Source organism: Grammomys surdaster, unplaced genomic scaffold (assembly GCF_004785775.1).
Source record: "Grammomys surdaster isolate TR1022 unplaced genomic scaffold, NIH_TR_1.0 721, whole genome shotgun sequence".
Taxonomy (NCBI): Eukaryota; Metazoa; Chordata; class Mammalia; order Rodentia; family Muridae; genus Grammomys; species Grammomys surdaster.
Genome location: NW_021605140.1, coordinates 48,504 through 71,620, shown reverse-complemented (window position 1 = coordinate 71,620; position 23,117 = coordinate 48,504). Strand labels below are relative to the sequence as shown.

Here is a 23,117-nt window from a genome sequence, read left to right as displayed (position 1 = left end):
TGGTGTATCTGTACACTCCAGTAAACAAAGCACTGAGGACTCTAAGCTCTGAGTTCATCTGAGGCAGAGCACAGCTTCACAGAGGCTTCCTGGGATGATGCTGACACTCACAGACAACTCAGAATGGCCATCCCCTATGTTCCGCCCATTAAACACTTCAGGGATTGGTGGGGAGAGGCTAGAGAGGTGGCTCAGTGATTAAGAACACCAGTTGTTCTTGCAGAGGTCTTGGCTTCAGTTCCTGGCATTCACATGGTGGCTCACCACCATCCATAATTCCAGTTCCAAAGGATCTGACACCCTCTTCTGACCTCCATGGCACCAGGCAGATATCTGGTGCAGACATATATGCAAGCAAAAAACATTCATACAATTAAATAATTTTTTAAAAATCTTCCAAAGATGAGTTTTATGGTACGTGAGTAAATCACAGTAGATTTTATAAAGAACGGCAAGGGCTCTTACTGCCCATCCAGCTCTACTAAGTTCTGTCATCTACTGTTCACTACAGAATAGAGTCATAAGGCTGGGATGTAACTCAGTGAACGAGGCCTTGCATTTAGTGGCTAGGGGAGGAAGAGAGAGAAGAAAGGGAAGGGTAAGAGGAGAAGGAAATAGTGGCAGACACACTAATCCCAGAACTCAGGAGGCCAAGGCAGGAAAATCAACAGTTTAGGAGTATATTGGGCTACATACCAATACTATTTATGGGGGTGGGGAGGTAGTTGTTTTCTCTCTAGCCCCCAAGTTTGCCTGCTCTTTCTTTGGCCCTTCCCTTCCTCACGGAAGTCAGCATATGTGGAGTGTTAATGTTTTCTGGGCGAACAGACACTATTGAGGACTCCATGTGTCCACAATGCCAGGTTCCTCATGTCCTACTGTTATTTCCCTTTGTGAAATAAAGATGCTATCTTTAGGATCTCCTTGCCTAGAGTTACAAGAGAAGAGGCAGTTGTGGAAAAGACAGGAAACCAGGACTGGATCTGGATCCTGTCTGACATAAACACATGTGCTGCACAACCTTGGGACAGTTGTCAAGCGCCCCTCAGTTGGTGCTGGTTTTTTTTTTTTGTTGTTGTTTTGTTTTTTTGCCTATAACAAATCCACCATATTTGGTTTTATGGGTTTACAACTGTTGTTTCTCTGCATTTATTCCTACCTTCTCCCTTTCAAGAACTTAACTCCAGGAAAGATCCTTAGATACACTCCCACCCAAAAAAGGCCCCGGGTGAGTCTCTGCGGGGCTCCGTCAGAAGGTCTACTTCCAACATCAAGTTGGTGTCTTATCTGGGGGGTCCTTCCAAGGCTGGCCCCACTCCATGTCTTTTGTATCCTTTCCACTACACCTTTCCACTACACTGTGATCACACCCCTCTGATGGCTGTCTTCTCCCCAGGCCTTACCAGGTCCTTCCTGATGCAATGGACAGCTTAAAGCCACCCAGAGTCATGAAATTAAGCTGAGAAACTTCCACATTTGATCTCTTTTACCCCTGAGAACCAGGGACCCTCTTTGCTTCAGTTACTTCACCTGTTCTAGGGAATGCCTGCCACACCAGCCCCCAGCTGTCTGCATCCCTGGGTACTCCCTCCTGCCCCTCCCCTACAGGCCTAGCCAGGTTCCTAGTGCCTTTGTCAGGCCTGAAAGGGAGCTTCTATAGATGTCCCCAGTTGCTCCTGTCACTCTGGGAGAGAGACATCTGGCTGGCTGCAGGGAGAAGAACAAAACAGGTGTGGCTGCCAGGGAGGGCTGACCAGAGGGCCAAGGAACAGAGACACCCTTTCTTTAAGAGGCAAGAACTACCAGCTTTCTGGGTGGCTCGCTCTAGGATAGTCCCCGGGTCACTGTAGAACTGGCCCTGGACAGACTCTCCTGTTGTCCGCCGGCTGGAACTCAGCTTCCCTACGTCATCACAATGATGTAGAAAGATCCCAGGAAGAAAGGGATCCCCAGAGATCCAATGTGTACAACGGAGCAAGCTTTAAAATAAAAGCTAATATTGATAAGTCATGGACTGAAATTCAAAGTTCATAGTTACTTCAGTGCCCTGATCTAGTTACAAATCCTGGCTCACACCAGCCTGATAAGCATGATTTGAGCAGGTTACTTAAACATTCTGTTTGCTCATCTGCAAGACAAGAGAGTTTTAAATGGCTGGCCCACACCACTGGCAGTCCTCTCCTCACCTTAACTGTCTCTTTGCTTCAGGGCACACACTGTACGATCCACAAACCATCAGATTCCTTAGGAGTTCCTATCACCTACTGCAGAAAGCTGGGGCTGTGAACCAGACCAGTTAGCATGCTCATGTTCCTGGAATCATCCAGCATCCCAGCCTATCCCCACCCAACACAGACAGACAACCTGAGGTTCCCCAAGATGTCTCTACCTCACTCCCGCTTCTCTTCCTCTTCTCCTCAGCTGTGGGTAATCCATGCCCAGGTCTCCCAACAGACCGGAGCTTATGGGACTTCCAGGACGCCTTCTTTCATTCCTCCAAGCAAGGGAAGCTCATGTATACACAGTGTTAAGAGTTCTCCAGGGTTCGTTCTAGCAAGTCGGCTGCTTGCGCTGCTGGTTGAAAGGTCACCGCTGCCCCCAGCAGAGGAGCCTCTGGTGGGACCGACTGCAGCATGGTTGTGTGTGCTGCAGGCTGCCTGTGGGCTGCAGCTGCAGCATCTTACCTTCCTTAGCTGCCACTTCCCTCTCTCTTAACAGCACTTCCTAGTAAAGCCCTGGCACCCAAACCCCTTCTCAGTCTCCACTCCTACACTGGTCCTGGGCTTATCTCTGCTCCAACATTCTTGCATTGTCATGTTTACTTACCTTCCCTGGGTCAGAGCATCATGGGCCAGGTCAGAGCTCCTCCCAGGCACAGCTTAGACCTCGGTAACCCTGATGTCTACACAGTACCTGTGCTTGGTGCATACGAGTGAATACTTTTGGCAAGAACTTAAATAAAACCATATATAGACAACAGATCATAATTTAATGGCTACTCTACCTTAGCACCTCTGAAATTGGGATGCTTGTGACCACAGATACCATGTGTTTGTTACTGTTTGTTTGGTTAGATTTTGGATTTTGGATGTTTCTATGTATAAGAGAGGGTCTTACTATGCTGCCCAGACTGGCTTCAAACTCCTGGGTTCAATCCATCCTCTTTTTTTTGTTTGTTTGGTTTTTCGAGACAGGGTTTCTCTGTGACAATCCATCCTCTTAATTCACCTTCAATACTGGGCCTAGTGGCCTGTATGTATGATTTAATTACCAGAATTTTCTCCTTTTAAAATTTTTATTTTAGCCCTGTGGTTGCGGTACATGCCTTTGATCCCTGCACTCAGGAGGCAGAGACAGGCAGATCTCTGTGAGTGGAGGCCAGACTACAAATTGAGTTCCAGGATAGCCAGGGCTACATACAGAAACCATGTCTCAGGAAACCAAATAAATAAAACACTTATTTTAATATTTAATATTTTTAATGTGTGTGTATGTGTGTGTGGGGGGGGGTGCTGGAGAGATGGCTCAGTGGTTAAGAGCACTGACTGCTCTTCCAGATGACCTGAGTTCAATTCCCAGCAATCACATGGTGGCTCACAACCATCTGTAATAGGATCTGATGCTGTCTTCTGGCACGCAGGTATACATGCAGATATTCATACATTAAAAAAAAAGTGTGTGTGTGTCCACGCATGTGCGTATGTACATATGAATACAGATGCTGACAGAACGCAGAAGGGGCAGGGACCTTCTGACGTTAGAGTTACAGGTGGTGTGAGTATGGGTGTTCCATATGGGTGTTGGAAACCCAGGTCAGGCCCTCTGCAGAACAGTAAGTACTCTCAATTGTTGAGCCAACACTCCAGGCCTATTTTCTCCTTTTAGCTTGACATAAAATCACTTATTAGAATCAGTGGCTCCTTAAATTCAGTGTGTATGATACTGTCATTACCGACATGTGGTCGTCTGAGTCTCAGAGCTGACAGCATGAAGCCCACTTCGTTACGAGGCCTCAAGGTTAAGCTCAGAAGCTGTTAGGCATTCAAGTTCTCGTAAAGTAACCTACAGTTCCCATGGAAACGAAAGACTCCAGTGTCCATAGGATGCAGGGCCTTAGGATGTGGTGTAGGTTCTGGACTGAGAAAGATAATCAAAGGTCTTAGCTTGACTCTCACTCTTCTGGATGACCTATAAAGGACCTACCCGACACATCTATCTAGGGCATGCCTGACAACCAGCTCCCTGGGAGGAAGCCATTATCCTCATTTTATACAAAAGGAAGCTGAAGGTAGAAAAGGTCACTCTCCCAAGGTCATACAAGTGGACTTGACCTTGGACACACATCTTGTTTCCCAAATAAGGCAGCTGAATAAATTGAAAGGATGAAGACTGGAGAATGGCCATTCTCCCTCCCCATACATTACGTTTTATTTTTAACGAACTTTATTGCCAAGTTTTTGTTTTCTCAGTCAGGAGATTAGGGATTGGAGAAATGACTTAGCAGCTAAGAGCCCTGACTACTTTTCCACAGGACCTGGGCTCAATTCCCAGCACCCACAGGGAGCCTAAAACCTTCTGTAACGCCAGTTCTAGGAGATCTGGCACCTTTATCTGGCCTCCTTGGGCACTCAGGACACAAACAGACATGCAGGCACCACTCAGGCAAATCATACGCATAAAATTAAAATAACCAAGTCTCGAGAAATGTTTTAAATAAATGAGAAGATTTAAACTGAAAGTTAGAGTTTCTGTTTTGTCATGGGAAAAAAAAAACTGAAGCCAGATACTAGCTCAAGTCTTTAATCCCAGCACTTGGGAGGCAGAGGCAGGTGGATCTCTGAGTTGGAGACCAGCTTGGTCTACAGATCAAGTTCCAGGACAGCCAGGGCTACACAGAGAAACCCTGTCTCAAATAAATAAATAAATAAATAAATAAATAAATAAATAAATAAATAAAGCAATCAGTTGGCACACTGACTACATCCCAAGTTTCCTGGGAGAAGGAACTGAGAGGTGCGTAAGAGGTGTGGCAGAGACACTTGGCTGTTACACATGCTGATCCGCCGCTGTTTCTCATCCTTCCTCCGTCATAGCTGACTGTCTCTCCTCATCCCACTGGTGCCAGCTTCTCATTTCATCCTCCTCCTTCCCCGATACCCGCAGAGCAGAAGCACCCCAGGGTCCTCTCCAGCTCTAAAGCCTGAGGCTTCTCTGCAGACCTTCCCTGGCTAACCACCCTCCAAGGAGGTCACCTCTGACTCTCCTGCAGAAGCTCCCAGACAAGCCCCTGCCTCCCCTTAGCCTCCTCCCAGTCAGCCTCCATCCCAAGGCTCCCCCAGGCCCTGTCGCCTGTACCCCAGCAATCAAGAGGCTGACAGGCAGTGTCACTAACTAGGGTCTTCAGCCCCTCAGGTATAAGGGTGAATCAGACCCCACCCAGGCAGGAAGGGAGGAAAGACTTCTGAAGTTGAAGATGAGCAGGTTTTGACGCATGAGGAAACGCAAACAGCAGATCATTGGGAGGAAAACTGAAGTCTCAGCAGCAATTTTAGGATATGCAAATCAGAACCCCATTCAGGCCCCATTACAGCTGAGTCAACTTGAAAATAAATAAATAAGACAAGAAAGCTGCTGTCGGGAGGGCTTTGGGGAGACAGCTGTACCTACACTGCAATGGGCTTAACTCTTTCTGGAATGTGAACTGACCTCGCCTTGCAAGAGTCTAACACTCTGACCAAGTAATTCCGATCAAGAGACTATCGCCGATGTTAACAATCGGATGCTCACAGCCACTGTCTATGGAGCCCAGGAACAGAAATCTCCTTTGCTTAACACAGCAACAGGCTGAAATGTGGATGGGCTCAACGCACCACCAATCTGATAAAATCACATGAAGCGTCAAAATTAGCCCGAAGAAATGTGTAGAGGCTGCTTTGCAAACAGACACCCACGGAGCATCAGACGCAATCAGGTGAGAAGTCTGAGCGGTGCAAACTGTTGCTGTGTGATGTTTGTCCTTTCAGGCTGCGGAGGTCAGTTTAAATGACAGAGATTGACAGTGTTCCTAAACAGGATCCTGAGCCAACCCAGGCCAAGATCCCGAGCAGCCCCAGGCATCCAGATGAGGACAAAGAAATGCAAATGTGTAAAGGAGGGGGAAGGGTTGGGGCCAAAGGACCCCAGAACTTTCTTTATCAGGACAACTTTAAAAGACACCTCTCACAGAAGGAATGAAGTTACCCAAATAAACCCACACCATTTAACCCCATGATGTCTCAGTGCTAACACTTACTGCTGTATGTGCGCTCTCGGTTTTACTAATAGCCTTGCTTCGGCAGCTTCTGGGGTGATACCAAGTCTCTTTGTGGGCTAGCCTAGGAACCCAGAAACCATTTATAGCATTGTTTCTATGGAAATGTGTTTGAAGCTTCAAAAGAACCAAGCAGCTGACAACCCTGGGGCACACACGTGATCGCTAAATTAGGGAACTGAGATGGGCGGGTCCTGAGCTCAGGAAGACCTGCTACTTAGATTCTGCAGCAAATTAATATTCGGCCACCAGCAGTGATCAGAACTAAGTCAACTGTCAGGATTGGGTGAAGATGGAGTCAGAGTACCTATGAATGACCACCATGTGCCAAGGAAACATGACAGCCTGTCCCCCACCCAACCCCCACCCTGATTCTAAACACATGCATGAGCACCTGCTTGTCCAGGAAGACATGAGATATCTCTCAGGAGCATCCAGGCAAGACCCGAACCCACATTCTTTTCCCAATTCCTCTTGGACGCTGGCAAACCTCCAGCCAGAAGGTGCTATTTCAATGTGACCGCAGAGCAAAAGAACTACGGATCTTTGACAGTTCTGGAATTTGGTTTTAGCACTCTTATGCTTGAGGTAACGGAGTCCCAGATAGGCCTGGACATATCCAAGCCTATCTCTAAGATCTGTTACAGTGGCCCTTGTTCTAGCAAGTTCCATCCTGCCCGCTCAAGATACACCCAGAGCTTTGTAGCTCCACCCACCCCAAGACTCCAAACCCTGCCAGTGAATCTCCATTTCCTGCTGAGGTCACAATCCTGGACTGGTCACAAGGAAAGGGCAAAGAGAGGGTCTCCAAACAGAAATAACGTGTGTCAAAAAAGTTTCCCCTCTTTGAAGAAAAGGCTGCACAAAAGGAGCTAATATGAGGGTGACAGAGCCATTCTCAGGATACAGACAAAAAAGTTGGCTCTCAGCTGGAGCACAGCTCCAAGTTGTGAGCTGGTGGCAATATGGGGACTCACACACCCTCTTTGATAAGCCAAAGGTGGATTGGATGAAGGCGGAGGTTTCAGAAGGCCAGCATTAAAAAACAACTCTAATACTAAAATACGTTCTACAATGGACACACCCAAGACACTACCTCACCAGGGCCCCACCTGGCTGACGCTGGGCTGTGGAGGTCAGCCTACAAAGCACACCCTGCTACCTGTTAGAAACTGCAGAAGAGCGAGCTGGCTCTCACCACCTGTGGCTAGGGCTCGCAAGTGAGTGGGTGGTTCAGGGCCTCAAGGGCTACAGGCTCATCCTGCTGGCTGGTTCCCTGGAAACTCAGGTGTGAACCACCTCCTGGGTCTCTGAACCACCTGGGGTTTCTCGACCCAGCGACCCAGCGTCAGAAGGCAGGGTCCCAATGCTGTTAACACTGAAGTTACAGTCAGGACAATCTGAATTCCCCAGCCCCAGAAGGCAGCAGCAGACGTAGCTGATAAGCCCGAGCAGTTGGACCTTGCTAGTGGTAACAGATGGGAGGCTTGGAGTCCCTCCCGGACCTTCCCACCCATTTCCAAAGTCTCTGATGTTGGGGCCTAATCTTTTGAAAGTATAGATAGTATACATCAAATATACAAATATTCCAAGCATGGCCTCTTCACCTAAGTCCAGCATTTGTGTTATGTCAGCTTACACTATGACCAAGCATTGGGGATGTTATCCATTCACTAGTATATGCATATGTGGTTTTATGTTTTACTTAGTGGCATTAAAATTCATCAACATTTTCTCATGAATTAATAGCACCTTCATATTACTGCAGTACAACACTCCCCAGAATCCAGGTATCATAAATTATGTAGCCGCATGGAATCCTGGGGCCGTTAACAGTTTTCTTGCTATTTTAAACAACACTGCCACAAATACCTTTGTGTGTATAGCTCTCTATTCCCTTTTAGAACTATTTCCTTAGAATTAATTCCCAAGAGTAGCTCTAATAGGTGAAAGGCAATTAGCATTTTCTCTTGGCATTTAAAAATATATACTGTTCCCCGTGAGTTACCGGGGTTGTCTGTTTTCCAGAGGGCATGCACCACAGCCACAGCCCCTGCTTCCGCTGCCTTTGTACATATCAGAGCTTTGTACATGGCTATCTCCTCCCACCCGTGTGCATGAGTGTGGTGTGGTGTAGTGGTGGTGGTTTGCTACGTGTGGTTTGTGTATGTAGGTGCACACAGCCAGTACATCCCAGTGATCTTCCACCCTCCACCCCTATGCCCAGGCCTGGGGTTATAGGTATATGCTGCCATACTCAGTATTTTATGTGAATGTTAGAATCCAAACTCAGGGCATGCTTGTACAACAAATGCTCTTACTCACTGAGCCATCTCTCCATCCCACTGTATCTACTCTTAAAATGCATATTTTTCCCAGGGCTGAAGAGATGGCTCAGCAGTTAAGAGTGCTGGCTGCTCTTCCAGAGGACCCTGGCTCAATTCCCAGCACCTACATGGCAGCTCACAACTGGAGTCTGTAACTCCAGTTCCAGGGGATCCGACACCCTCACATGACATACATGCAGGCAAAACACCAATGAACATTTTTTAAAAAGAGAGAGAATTATTTTTTTTAAATGCCTGTTCTTCAGTTCTGTGGGTGGGGCACCTGGAGTCATGTCCTATGACTGAATGCCCTATGATGTTGGAGGTGGCACGGCCACTTTGTTGGGGAGGAAGAATGACAAAGAGACATATGGAGGGCTAGACAGTAGAGGGCTGGGTGGAAAGAGAGAAAAGCAGGTTCCACAGAGAGAAAGGCTAAAACAATGTCCACACACTGGCCATCCCCCCCCCACACACAATCCAATCTGCCAAGAGCAAAGATGGACTGTTAAAAGAAATCAGAAACACCAGTCCTTCCAGGTTTTGGAAATGTATCTAGGAACGGTGTAAGCCATGCAAATCAGCACTGGTCTAACAGGCAAGCATTTCAGTTCTGCCCAAGGCTTTGAGCTCAGCCACCATAGTGAGAAAGATGTTTCCCACAGTACTCTCCAAGCGGCGTACAGACCCAAGATGCCTATTTGGTGAAGGAATGCCTCCACAGACCTCTGGTTCCAACCACAAGGCACCATGAAGACAACCGCGTGGCAGGTTGGCAGTCTCTCCAAATGGAGAGACCTTCACGTGTTCCAAATCTGTTTAGGCCCTAAAGTTTCTGCTTTGGAACTCATGGTACATCCTGAAGTCACTGTCAGGAAGACAAGTGTCTCCCCACCCTCTAACAGGAAGAGTGACCAGACTGAACAGGGCCCTCATCTGAAAGCACTCTATCTCTCTTCCACGGCGGGCTGACTCGTCCTCCCTCATTCCCTCTCTGTGCAGGGCAGGCGACTGCAGTGCAGGAGAACTGTGAAGCCGCTGAGGCGAGCCAGGATTGGTGCTTCCTCAGGTGGAAAGGCAAGTCTACTTACTACCTTTACACCAGTTCCTCGCCACAGACACATGGTCAAATGTTTCATTTGAGTCCTTCTTACAGTGGGCAAGGCCAGTAGCGTGGATCTGTATGCTGTAACTCCATCTCTGCCTCAGCAGGATCTGGGAAGCCTCAAAGAAAACAGGAGAGTACCAAGGGGTAGCAGCAGAGGCTAAAGGAGATTGAGGGGGTAGGGGCTATCCTGCAGACAACCAGTTCGGTATGCACACCTCACCACCTGAGCATCAGGTCCCCTTCACGCCCACATCCCCTCTGGCTATCCTTAGTACCCTCTCTGTGGAACCTCTACTGTGTGGCAGGCTCAATTCCAGGCCAGTGAGACTGAACCCTGAGAACCCTGAACCCTGAACCCTGAACCATAACCCTGCATCTGACTCCAGAACCTCAAAGGCAGTGTGGCTCAAAGGGGGGCAGTGTGGAAGCAGGTGACTGCTAGCTGGCTCTGTGGACATCTGCCAAGAGGGAAAAGGGCAGGGAGGACATTCCACACAGAGGAAACAATGAGCGAATGCAGAGGGGACCTAAAGCAACAAGGCAGCGAGGACCTGGCTCCCACAGGAAGGAATAAACTAAGGCCATAAGGACTGCGTGCAAAGGAGCAAGGGCCTCGGGGCTGTTCTGAGGAAGGTGGGGTTTCTCCTGCAGGATGTGGGCAGCTCTAAGGGTTGTTAAGAAGGGTGACAAGACCAGAGCTGTATTTTAATAGAATAACTCGGGTCCCTTGAGACTTCATTTCCGCTTTAACGCTGCCCGAAACACAATGTACTTCATCTTGACATGCATAGGCCACCTCAGTGTAAATTACTCAAAGTAAATATGGCCAGGAGTGCAGCTTCTTCCCCACCGGCCTGGCAATCCTGACCCTACATGGGTCCCGATGCTTCAACATCAGGAGAGAGAGAAAAAAAAAATTCCGAACTCCTACTGATGCTCTCCTACCCCAGCTAAGCACCGGTAAGTTCAAAATGGTGTTTTTTGTTTTGTTTTGTTTTTTTATTATTTTTACAAAAATTAGTTGATTTGTCTAAGGCTACTGGAACCAAATGGTCAACGTCCACTTGTTTCATCGGCACGGTGTGAGGACAGGAAGGAGGCTGGAGGTCACAGGAACTTTTGGGAAGTTGACCAAGGATGTGGCAGGCGATGCTTACAGTCCCAGGCAGACAACGCCCCAGCTCCTATCTCCTGTCTCAGGGGGGCAGGGAGAGGAAGGCTGAGTATAACATCTTAACCTAGATTGACATCTTCAGAACTGGAGGGGTGCCCACTACTGGGGCACCAGAGGCTTCAACTGTTTCCCAACCCAAACCAGAGAAGAAACACTAACCTCTGGTCTGAAAAGCAAGATGGTACCCTCCCAAATACCTCGTGATCCTGAGAGTCTCCTGCAGCCTTTGGAAAAGGAACAAAATTCCAGTCATAACTGTTACCTAGAGAGCAGCCATGCCTTGGCGCATGTTCCCGTGGGGCAGCGCTGAAGTTTTCCAAATGGAATCAGAAGTGCTGGCCTGCCCACATGCTGGGATGCTCATCCTTTCCCACCGGAAAGGCTCCAACATCAGAGAAAAAACCCAACTGCTCACAAGAGGCTCAGCACTCCAGAACACACAGGACTCCTGAAGCTCAGACCAAGGGGACAGATTTGGAAAGACGTCCAAAAAGATTATGATCAAGAGGTGGATGTTTTAACAGCCCAAGAGGGAAGTCTCGTCTCATTCTCCCACTTCTGGCACTTCCGATCACGCCAATGTACGGGGGACACCTCCCCACTTAGCATGTGCACCCCTCTCTGTTTCAGACACCTGGCATTGAGATCCAGGAGGAGGCAGAGTTCCACCCACCACTGAAGAAGCTGGAGCTCCTGAGCTTGGCTCCTGGGGACCAGCAGCAAGCACACAAAGTAAGCGGAGCTGAGTGAACAGCTTTGCCTAGAGCAGGGGTTCTCATCCCGAGGGTCAGGACCCCAACAGGGTCACATATCAGATAATTACAATACAATTTCTAACAGTAGCAGATTTAGTTACGAAGCAGCAATGAAATCGTTTTACGGCTGGGGGTCACCACAGCATGAGGAAATGTATCAAAGGGTCACAGCGTGAGGAAGGGCGAGAGCCATGGCTCAGAGCATGAGTAGTGGTACCCGAAGGCGGGGGAAGTTCAGAACTCATTCTGGAGGGGTGGGACCATCCAGGCCTGAACTCAGCAATAAATCCGCACCCAGTGTCTTCATCACCTTGGCTCTGATTCTGGTTATCCAGCTTCCCACAAATCCTGATTGATTTTTGAACCTGCCTTCAGGACATTCGATGCATATCTAATATCCTTCTGGTAAATTTCTTTTCAGTTTGGCTAAAGTCACCTTCTACACGCAGACCTAAGACCCTGTATCTCCCATCTACACACAGACCCCTGTGAGCCATGAAAGACTTCACTCAAACCTCCGCTCAACTGGGGACGTAGCTCAGCGATGGGACGTTTGCCTAATGTGCCTAAGGCAACAGGGAGGAGAGGAGGAACGGGGATGAGAGATGAGGGGTTGCCTCTCTCTCCCTCTGTAAAGAATCTAATCACACCTACAGCTATCCCAAAGGACCACAACCACCTGAGAACCGCCGATGTAGCAACTGCTCTGGCTCTTAAATGGAGAAGATGCCCTACATTAAACATATATGTGCCAAAACTAAAAAGCAATCCTTGCTGTCCCGGACCCTCCTCTACTTCCTCACCAGCTCAGGGAAAGGTGGACTTGGGCTGAGGAAACCTAGGTTGTAGACCTTGCAGGAAGCCATATCCCAGGAGATGCCACCCCCACCCACACCGCCTCCACAGCGATACCTCCCCAACTCCATTTCTTAACCAATCTGTCTTTCCAACGCTCTGTCTTGACTTCCTGACGAGGATCAATGGCGGATCTACCTTAACCCAATTTAAGAAAGTCTAATGGAGAACTCTCATAAAGTGCAATGCAGCATAATTTTTTTTTAGTATCGTTGAATCGGAGTCCCTGTCCTTAGCGTCTCCAACTCCGGCTTTCCTGACCGCTTCCTCGTCTCGCTGCCTTCTCAGTCTCAGTTGTTAACCCTTCAGCCACAGCCCTTAGCCAGTGACCTCCCCACTTCCTCCTCGCGTGACGTCATTTTCTCTGTGAGCTCCCACAGCTTTCTATGTACTGGTGATCTCCCCCCTCCCCCCAAAAAAAAAAATCTGCTTCAGAACGGTTAACAGACCAAAGAGGCCAGAGAGGTGGTCAGGCTTGGGTTGCAGCTATCCTTCTTGCTTAAATGGTGTGTCTTTGGAGTAGCCACGAGGAAATCAGATGGGCTACTGAGCTGGGAGAGCCAAACCCCACAAACAGTTCTTTGGGGGTTTCGTGCCACAGACCAGTTGATTTGCCCACTGGACGTCTCTCTCAGATGTCCCAGAGGTTCCTACCCGTCAGTATGGCTGAACTCAGACTCCATTTCCCCCTAAAACCTCCTCTTCCTTCCGTGTCTTGTGCAGAAATCTGAGCTCACCTTATGACTGTTTTGCACTGAGCATTCAGTGGGTACTTCAAGCCAACTCCTGACGTCTCCTTAGCCAGCTTCTACCTTCCTCCCTCTTTCAAGGACTGTAACACCTTCTCACTATGGCCCTTTGGGTCTCTTCCTCAACCTCCAATTAATCTCCGTGCTGCAGTCTGAGTGAGCTTTGGAAAGGAAACACCCATCACTCCCACACCTCTAGGCACACACACACACACACACACACACACACACACACACAGACACATCTAGTGCTAGGTGCTCCCCACCGTCTCCAGAGTGCTCCAGACCTCTTTGCTTGCACATACAGCAAGCGCCTGTTCGAGCTCACAACCTAACCGCTCTCTCCCACCAGTTCTCAGCAGTCTCTCTCTGCCACTTGCAATTCACTCCCAAGCAGACCTGTTGTACCTCCAGGCCTGGCTGAGCCGTTCCCTGTCTTTACACGGCCCTGGCTCCCTTTGCCACGTAGTGGCTGCCAACTTGCTTTTAGATTCTCCGGAGGTTCAGGCAGCCCCACCTTCATTTTTGTGAAGGGCGGGGGGTGTTGTGTTGTTGTTTTGGTTTTATCAAGACAAGAGTTTCACTGTGTAGCCCTGGCCATCCTGGAACTCCATCTGTAGGAGCTCAGAGATCCTCCTGCCTCTGGGATTAAAGGCATGCACCACCACCACCGCCTGGTAAACCTCTCCTTCATTAACCCCACGGCAGTCATATAACACACACGCCCTGCAGGGTGTAAGCAAGGCCTTCTCTGACTTTTCACTCTCCCTTGACCCTGAGAGAGTTAACTAGTCTTGAACACTGAATTACCTAATGCTTAACTGCTCTTGGATGGTGTGTCCCACTGTCCCCTGGAAGAATGCAGATGTAGAGTGGACATTTGAACTTTCCTCGTGCTTGGATCCCTAGTGCTGCTGGTCCTTCCTTCCTTCAACACCCCGTGCTCTCCCTAAATGAATGTGCTGTGAGAGGAAGATGAAGACAGGGAGAGAGAGCACCTTATAAGTCACACAGTGCAGAGTTACCGCTGCTACGGCTGTGACCAGTTTTCTTCTCCACGACTAGAAACATCAGATCCTAAATGCCATCCCTTAGCACCTCCTCAGTGAGGTGGTTGAAGAAATCCTGAGGCCCCGCCTCCTCTAATGCAAGACAAGAGGCGTGGCTGGTGGCTCCTGAGGTACCCCAGAGCACATGCAGGAGAAGACAAAGACCCATATTGGTGACTTCTTGGCAAGCCTCTTGCTGGCCTTCAGCTCGAAGGTCAAGGAAGGGTAGGGGCAAAGAGAGGGCATGCAGCAGACCGTGGCTTTAGAGCAAGGTACTCTCCTCCACATGGGCAGTGCCCTCTCTCAACCGCACATCAACTACAGGCAACCCAAGCACAAAGCTTTCATCTGTAATCCTAGGTGAGCGAACTGCAGTTTAAAACCTGCTCCACGGATCCCCTTCGGTTATCCCCTGGGTATCCGTTTGAAGAACCTTTCTTGCTTAGCCCCAGACAGTTATTTCCTAACTTCCAGCCCCCATGATCTTCCCAGGAGGTACACAGCAATGGGTTCTCCTACCACGTTCATTTACATGAAGAATTCAAATAGTCAAGCTTACTAGGAAGAAGGATAGAGAGAGAGCAGGACAGGGGAGGGGGTGAAGGCGGGGGGGGGGGGGGGACAAAGATGGAACATAATAGAACAACAAGAAAAAAAATAGTCACTTAAACCCACCTTTCCAATCAGGAGTAAGTGTGTGCTAAGAGCCCCCAGCCTGTCGTGATAGGATAGCGTGAGGTAATCATTTCACCATACTGAGTAATACAATAGCATTTAAATGAACTACTATCTCCTACTACGTATCCCTCTCCACCAGGTGTTCAATCTTCTTCTATAAACAGGACGGATTAAGATAAATCTAAGTATCGCAAGCCTACATGATACAGGCACGACGGTGCAAACCTATCATCACAGCACTTGGAAGCCTGCAGGAAGATCATTCGTGGGAAGCCAGCTTGAACAAAGAGAGCAAACTCTAAACTCTAAGACAGTCTGGATACAAGGAAAGCCTCAGTCTCAGAAAAGGAAGAAAAAAGGAGCAATTACCCCACTGTGGCCGAGGTGTCCACTAAAGGACAATTACCCCACTGTGGCCGAGGTGTCCACTAAAGGACAGCACAGCTCATCTTGATCATATTCTCATTCCTTACCTTACTGTTCCAGCAAATGCCATTCTCCCAGGGGTTCACACTCGGGCCTCTCTGCCCTTGGGTCTCACCCAGGCTACAGGCTTCTATGAGCTTGTGGAACCCACTCACCAGAGCTCCACGGATGACCTACAGCACGGGCCCAGTGTTAACCAGCTGTTTCAGGGCATCAGGTCATTGTTGCTGGGACTTCTCTTCATTCCTCTTGGGAGCTGGGATGGTTGCTATGTCTGGCTAGAAAGCTTGGGGGACTTAACAAGTTGCTAGCAATTAAAATCAATTAAGGGCTAAAGGTGACGGGAAGGGGAGTGAAAGGGGGACAGACACCTTTAATTCCAGCACTTGGGAGGCAGAGGCAGGTAGATCTCTGTGAGTTCCGGGCCAGCCTAGTCTACAGAGTGAGTTCCAGGACACCCGGAGCTACAGTGAAACCCTGTCTCGAAAAACAAAACAAAGAAAAGAAGAGAAAGCAAATTTTGGATTGAAGGTGAATTCTCGTGTGTTTGTTGCAGGGCTGTTTGCAGTTGCAAGGGCAGGAAACAATCCAAGCATTCCTCTGTAAGTGACTAGTGGCACAAACCACGGCATTCACACAGCGGAATAGAGTTCAGCCCTCGGGGAAAGTGAGGCCACCTCACATGGGCTGGTACAGAACGATCTCCAAACTTCTGTGTATGGATTCATATTTCCCTGTTTGCTAAGACTACAACCAGAAGAGTAGCTGAAAAAAAAAAAGTCACATTTATTTGTCTAAGAGAGAGAAACCATAGGACTGCAGGTGTGAAGAGCCTGAGAGGATGGGCTCTCCTTTTCAAACTTTATGTAATCACATTATCAAGTTTCCCTCTTTTATATGTGTGTGTGAGGTATGCATGCATGTGTGTGTGTGTGTGTGGTGTGGCCTGTGTGTGTGTGTGTGTGGTGTGTGGTGTATGGATGCATGAATGTGTGTCCATGTTCACATGGATGGGCACACACGTGTACCAGTGTGTACATACATGTGAAAGCCAGAGGCAGATGTCAGGTGTCCTCCTCGACTGCCTGTCACCTTCTCCACTAAGGCAGGGTCTCTCACTCCATCCCAGAGCTTACTGACTCAGCGAGCTAGCAAGCCAGTCTGCTGCTGTGATCTCATCTCTGCATCCCAAGAGCTAGGATTTCAGGCCTTCTGTTACATCTTTAAGTGTGTACGGAGAATCCAAACTCCAAACTTGCATGGCAAGTACTTTGTCACTGAGCCATCGCTCCAGCCCCAGATCAGGATTTTATAATAGCTTCTGGGCTTTGTATTTTTCTTGAGAAGAATCTTTCTCAGCCAGGCAGTGGTGGCACATGCCTTTAATCCCAGCACTTGGGAGGCAGAGGCAGGTGGATTTCTGAGTTCGAGGCCAGCCTGGTCTACAGAGTGAGTTCCAGGACAGCCAGGGCTACACAGAGAAACCCTGTCTCGAAAAACCAAAAAAAAAAAAAAAAGAAGAAGAAGAATCTTTCTCTCATAATTAATAATATATATTTTTCTAATTCTCTTTGAACATACGTGTGTATGTATGTACAGCAATCTCTTTTGTCTCTGTTGAGATTATTTTGACTTATTTTATACCCATGTAACATATCATTTGAGTCTCGAATTATGCATATATATTAGCTTCCTAAATAGGAAATGCAAAACTGGGGGAGGGGCATCTACTAAATTTAAAGAATACACCTATAGGGTGTGTTTTATAATATGTGAATTATATCTTGAGTATAAAAAAAGAAAAGAAAAACCTTGGGCTAGTGAGATGGATCAGTGGGTAGAGACCTGAGTTCAGTCCTCAGGACATGTCAAGGTGGGGGAGGGGCACTGTCCTCACTAAGTTGTCCTCTGACCCCACCCACGCACCACGTCACACACAACGCATGCCCACACCCACTCACACCCATTACATACATAATATTTTTAAAAAGAAAGGATCTAACTTTCAAGGTAAAGTTGTGTGAGTCCGAGCCTGAGAACTGAGTCATCCTCCTCAAGCCTCACCTCAGATCTCAGCCAGGACCCCCCGCCGCCCCAAGACTCGATTTTCTACTTGAGCCCGGTTTTAGAGCTCAGCCCCTGATTGCACAAAGTGAGCTTGCAGCCACCTGGGAAACAGCCCGTCTCTAGTCTGGCCTCAGGTTCCCTCAGAAGGCCAGGCCCCAAGGCACAGCAGGGCATCACGGGCGGACAGCGCGCTCAAATCAGGTCAAGGAGTGAGCTCAGATGCTGGACCGATACTATCAAGTAACACCGAGAATCATGGGTTGGAGGCTGAGTTTATGTGCAAACCTATGCAGAAGCAGACAAATTCAACTCTAGCCTTTCGTATCATTACCACCATCACCACCACCATCGCCGCCGCCGCCGCCGCCGCCGCCGCCGCCACCACCACCGCTGCCACCATCGCCACCGCCACCACCACCACCACCATCACCACCACCGCCGCCGCCACTGCCACCACCACCACCGCCACCATCGCCACCGCCACCACCATCATCACTATCATTCATTGTGTTTACCAAAATGTGCTGTAAGTGGAGAAACAGGTCTAGGGATATAAATATATACAAAACAAGGGTATCCGGCCTAGTTTTCAACTGATCACGTCATTGATCCAAAGCTCCATTTAAGAAGCTGAACAGTTGGTCTGAGTGCAGCCATGCTCAAAAGAGAAGCTGAAAACCCTTCCACCAGGACTAAGGCTCTCTTCAGCAGAAGGCCCCAGTGGATGTTACCAGAGTCCCAGGCAGACCCCACAGGGTGGGTGGGGGAGGGAAACACTTAAGAAAGGAAACAGGAAGACACCAGGGCTGTGCCAAGTGGAAGAGAGAGGTATTCTCGGCCTCCAGGTAAGGCATGCATGGCCAGAGCACTTGCCACCAGTGGTTGAACAAACACCCACAGCGGGTCACTGGGTCAGGGCTGTGATTTGAGGCAGGAGAACAGCAGAAGCCAGACTTCTATGTGGAAGGCCCTGACGGCCAGCCTAAAAGTTTGATCCTTACCATGGAGACAGTGGGGAGCCATTGAAGGCCGCTGGGCAGGAAGATGACCCTTGCCAACTGGCATTTAAGTTAAGATTACAGAGCAGTCCTTTATCTGAGGCTTATTCAAAGCCTCGTGTGTACTTCAAGTGGTACTTAAAGCACAAAGTCCTAACACTTTGGCCCTGTGTCGTGTGGACCAGAAAAAGAAGGTTTAAGGGTCTCACAAAGAAACGCTTCATTGAGACCTCAAGCGAGGGCTGCTTTATAAAGGAACAAGTCCGCATGTGGTTCCGCACGGCTGGCCACAGCATCTGGAAGATTGCAGCACTTTCTTCAGAGTCTGGAATGTCCTCTTCAGCCAGGGCTACTCCACCTCCCTATTTTGGAGGTAAGTTGTTATGTCAAAACACTACGTTGGGGTCGTGCAGGGCCTGAGGCAGCAGAAGGAATCCAAAAGCTAGAAATAGAAGTTTCAGCTTGGATCACATAAAGGGCCTTCTACACTGAGACCACCTTCTTCACAAAATCTGCTTCTCCCAGTAGCATTTTGGGTTTTTTTTGTTTGTTTGTTTGTTTGTGTTTGGTCTTCCCCCCCCCAGTTGCTGAACTCCACAAACATTCCCTGTAGCATTTCCTATTGGAGCAATAAAAGTATTTGTTGCCTATGTCAGGTTTTGAGTCAGAGCTTGTTTCCACTGCTGATTCTAACGTGTATGGCAGCAGGAGGGGCTCTGAACCGAGTAATGACATCAAGCATTTACATAAGGTGGGTGAAGATGGCAGGCCTGGACTGTATACCACCATGGGGTAAGTTCTTTGAACAAAGGCAAAGAAAGCCAAGTTATCCAGGGTAAAGGGCCTGAGCTTTGTGTGAAACTCAGCCAGACCAAACCGGAGATGTGGGGGACAGACTCCTGCAGAAGACTCCACAGCTCTGGGGAGCAAGCCTTGCAAGAGGACCCTCCCTGCCATCCTGCCAGCTACACCAGGAAAGCCTTAGGTATTTCCAGTCTCATCAAGGACATAAAAGACCATAAACTCAGAGTTCTCTTTATCTGGGGGTCAGAAGGAAGCCTGCGCCTCCTATCAATCTTGGTATCACTAGGACCTCAGAGAGGCAGGGTTTTCTGGTCAGGTGACAAGAACCTTGACAGACAAGTTCGGTAAAAACAAAACAAAACAACAACAAAAAAAATCTCAATATTCCCTGGAGCAGGAGGGTTACACAATTCCAGGCAACTCCTACTGTAGTGGGGCTTTTGTTCTAAATCCATTCCCCTGTGGCTACAGTGGAACTAGACTTTCCAGAACTATCCTGACTTTGTATGTTTTCCCTCCAGTCTCTAAAAGCACACAGATACCTGCCAGGGACTGTGCCCTAATGTTATGGTCTAACAAGTGATCACTATGTCAGATGACACAAGGCTGCAAACCAGTAGTTGGGCCTCCAAGTGAAATTCCACTGTTTGGCTTGGGAAGCCATGAAGGGAACAGCAGCATGTTCCGGTCACCAGTTCCTGCTGCTCTGAGCAGAGAGCCATTTGTGCACTGCAGGGGGTTGGTGCCAAGCAGTCAGACAGTAACACAACAGGGAAAAAAGTATTGCCCAGTGAATCTCAGCCCAGGACTGGCTGGATGATTGACATCTGAGGTGACAGAAGGATGGCCTTACACACAAATCCAGCACTTGTTTCTTTGACTGTGTCTGAAGGATTGTGCTGGCCCTCCACTACAGCTGATGCTCTCAAGAAAGTGTTAACCTTCTCCTATGTGCAGGTTGGGTCCCTGTGGTGCCTTGAATGGGTATGACCCCCACAGACTCATACATTTAAATGCTTGGTCCCTTGTTGGTGGAACTATTTTGGAAGGATTAGGAGGTGTGGCCTTGTTGGAGGACTTGTATTGCTGGAAGCGGGCATTAAGTTTTCAAATGCCCATACTAGGCTCAGTGCCCCTGACCCATCTCCCCCACCCCACACCTGCTAGATCAGATATAAGCTCTCAGCTACTGCTCCAGAGTAATACCTGCCTGCCTGTTGCCATGCTACCTGCCATGATGATCATGGACTCACCCTCTCAAACTGTGACCAAGTCTCCAATTAAATGCTTTCATTTATAAGTTGCCTTGGTTACAATGTCTCTTCACATCAATAGAAAAGTAACTAAGACAGCCTGCTTCCTGCAGGGCAGCATTTGGATAGATATAAAGACCCCTGTCCTGTAGGCTATACTGTACTGTAGGCTGTACTAGGGAAGTAGGTGTAGGGACCACACTGTAGAAAACTCGTGAGTCACCTTATCCCCACACCCATCGACAACACAGACACATAGTCTCAGAGCCCCAGAACACTTCCTTTAGCCACTAAGCATGCTTCCCCTTTGCCCAGAACACAATAAAGGATTTAGGACCCACCTAAATGTCTGCAGGTGATACTTCAAGACTCAAAGTCTGGCTGACCAGCTCAGACATACATGACCTGTGATTCTCCTTTATAGCTAGCTCCAGTCCTGCAATTCTGCTAATTCAAACAGCCCTTCCGTTAAGACAGGGTTGGATAGTCATCTCCTATCTCCTTTTCCTGCTGACGTCATCCCACATTTTCTCAGGACGAGTGAAGGTACAGTTCTTGGTGCAATGTTCAGACTGCCTAAGATATTTATTCGGTAGTAAGTAGTAATAAGAAAGCCTGCCTTCCTGAATAGGCTCCAAACTCTCAGGAGATCGGCAAGCTGTCAGAGGTTAAGGGAGAGGCAAGGAAACAAATGATCCAGCAAAAGTTAAAGGGTAAGAAGAATTCGGGGGCTGCAGTTCAGGCCCAGATCCGTCCTAAGCATTTGCAATGCAAATCTGCGTTTTGTTCACCACCACCAAGATCTTGCACAATAGCGTGTGTATAAACATCCACGCCAACAAAGCCTGACTGTGCAATCACGCAGTAATTACAGACCGGCAGGAAGCTGCTGCTAGGGACTGCACCATTCAACCTCCAGACATCCCATCTCCAACTGTCCACGGCCTGTACAAACATTCCTGCACACATCGCCCTGTCCCCGCCGCTGCTACAGCTTCAGGTACAAACCAAGGAGCCCAGGCGCCAGCTGCTGGGCCACGCCAAGACCCCTGCTATACTATGCAAAAATGTCATAAACGTCTCAGCTGTTCTTTAAAGACCCAGCGCCACGAGGCTACCGAGGGCGGCGAGAACCATCATCAAAGTTCCCAGGCAAACTCCTGCAGCCCTAGCAGTTTTAGAACACAGAAAAGAACAAGATGCTACGGAGTCCACTGGAAGCGGCTTTCTGAGTTTTATATAGAAAACACTCACATATGTACGTGGGTGTGCTGACAGTTTTTATGGCTAAATTGCAAAGTGTTAGGCCTTCGAGAGCTTACTGTTGGGTTCGGGGCGTGGTGGGGAGGGAGAAAGAGCGCAGAGTCGGGAGGGGCTTGTTTCAAGGAGGCCTGGGGACAACTCGGGTTTTGTTGGTTGCAAAGGGATGGGGCTGTTGACCCAAACTTGTGAGTTGCTCTGCTCTTCGTCACTGCAAGGCCGAGCAAACAAAAGTAGAGGGAAAGTTCCTGTAACTTCCTTCCTGCAACCTGGTGGAGGGCTGCGTAGAGGAAGGGAACGCTTCCCGGGGAAACACCGGGAAGGGCTGGAAAAGCAGCTGCACGCAACCCGAAGAGATGGGGAGTGGGGTGTAGGGCTGGCTCCGGTCGCGGGTCGGGGAGGCCCCTCCCCGGCATCGCTGCGCTTCAGGGGTCGCTCCCGGAGAGGGCTAGGTTGCAACTAGGCCGGTCTAAGTCCCGAGACAAAACAACCACCTCAGGGACGCGACACTGGCCGCCGAGATCTCCGCCACCCTGCTCCTCTCCTGCACCCCACTCCCAGCGCCCCAGGGCCCGGCCGGCGCCGCCAAGCCCCAGCGAATTCCGGATCCCCCCCCTCCCACCCCGAGCTCCTCGTCTGCGCCCCCGCGGCGGGAAGGGCACCGGGCTCCCGCGACTCACCTGCACGCTGGATCCCTGGGCAGCTCCGAGGGGGCACGGGACGCAGGCGAGCGCGACCCGCAGTCTCAAACTTTGTTGCTCTCGGGACGGCGCAGTCGTCACTTCCTCGCCGAGCAGGCGGCGCGGCCAGGGCTGTGACCCAGCAGCTAGCGCGGCGGCGCGCAGGGCTCTGCAGCCTCCTGCCCCGCCCGCGCCCCGGCTCTGCGCGCCTCCGCGCGGTCCCCAACCGGACCCTCGTCTCCCAGTGCTGCAGGGGCTGCGGGAGCCTCACCCCACCCCCCAACCCTGCTCTTGCAAGTACGATCGCAGGCGCCCTGCTCTCCCTCCGGTCTAAAAGGTGGCGTTGGCGCTCAGGGGCTGAGTTCAAGAGACCCTAGGAAAAAAAAAAGTCCCTCACCTACACCCCCTCACCCCTCACACGCGCGCACACACATACATACATTCGGGAGAGAGGGAGGAGATAATAAAGGTTTTCGTTTCATTTGGTATTTAGACTCGAGAGGTCATGTGTGAACGCAGTGTGCTATTTCCCTGAATAATGCTGGGCCTACTTCAAACTCCAGTCTCCTGTCCTCATGTCCCTTACAGGTCTGCACGGTTGTCAGAGGCTTTCCCCGGGTGGTA

At 49.4% G+C, this 23,117-nt stretch overlaps 1 protein-coding gene and 1 long non-coding RNA gene across 2 annotated transcripts in view; one reads left to right on the top strand and one right to left on the bottom strand.

Moving 5' to 3' along the window:
* Positions 1-22,577, bottom strand: part of Elmsan1 (ELM2 and Myb/SANT domain containing 1) — a 68,930-nt gene extending 46,353 nt beyond the window's left edge. Inside the window, exon 1 of the mRNA XM_028782146.1 lies at positions 22,494-22,577. The gene's annotated coding sequence lies outside the window, so the exon portion shown is untranslated. The remainder of the gene's footprint in view (positions 1-22,493) is intronic.
* Positions 10,509-12,561, top strand: LOC114633585. Its single transcript, XR_003713209.1, has 3 exons — positions 10,509-10,705; positions 11,550-11,651; positions 12,096-12,561. It is a non-coding gene; the product is annotated as an uncharacterized LOC114633585 (long non-coding RNA).
* Positions 22,578-23,117: the final 540 nt, after the last annotated feature.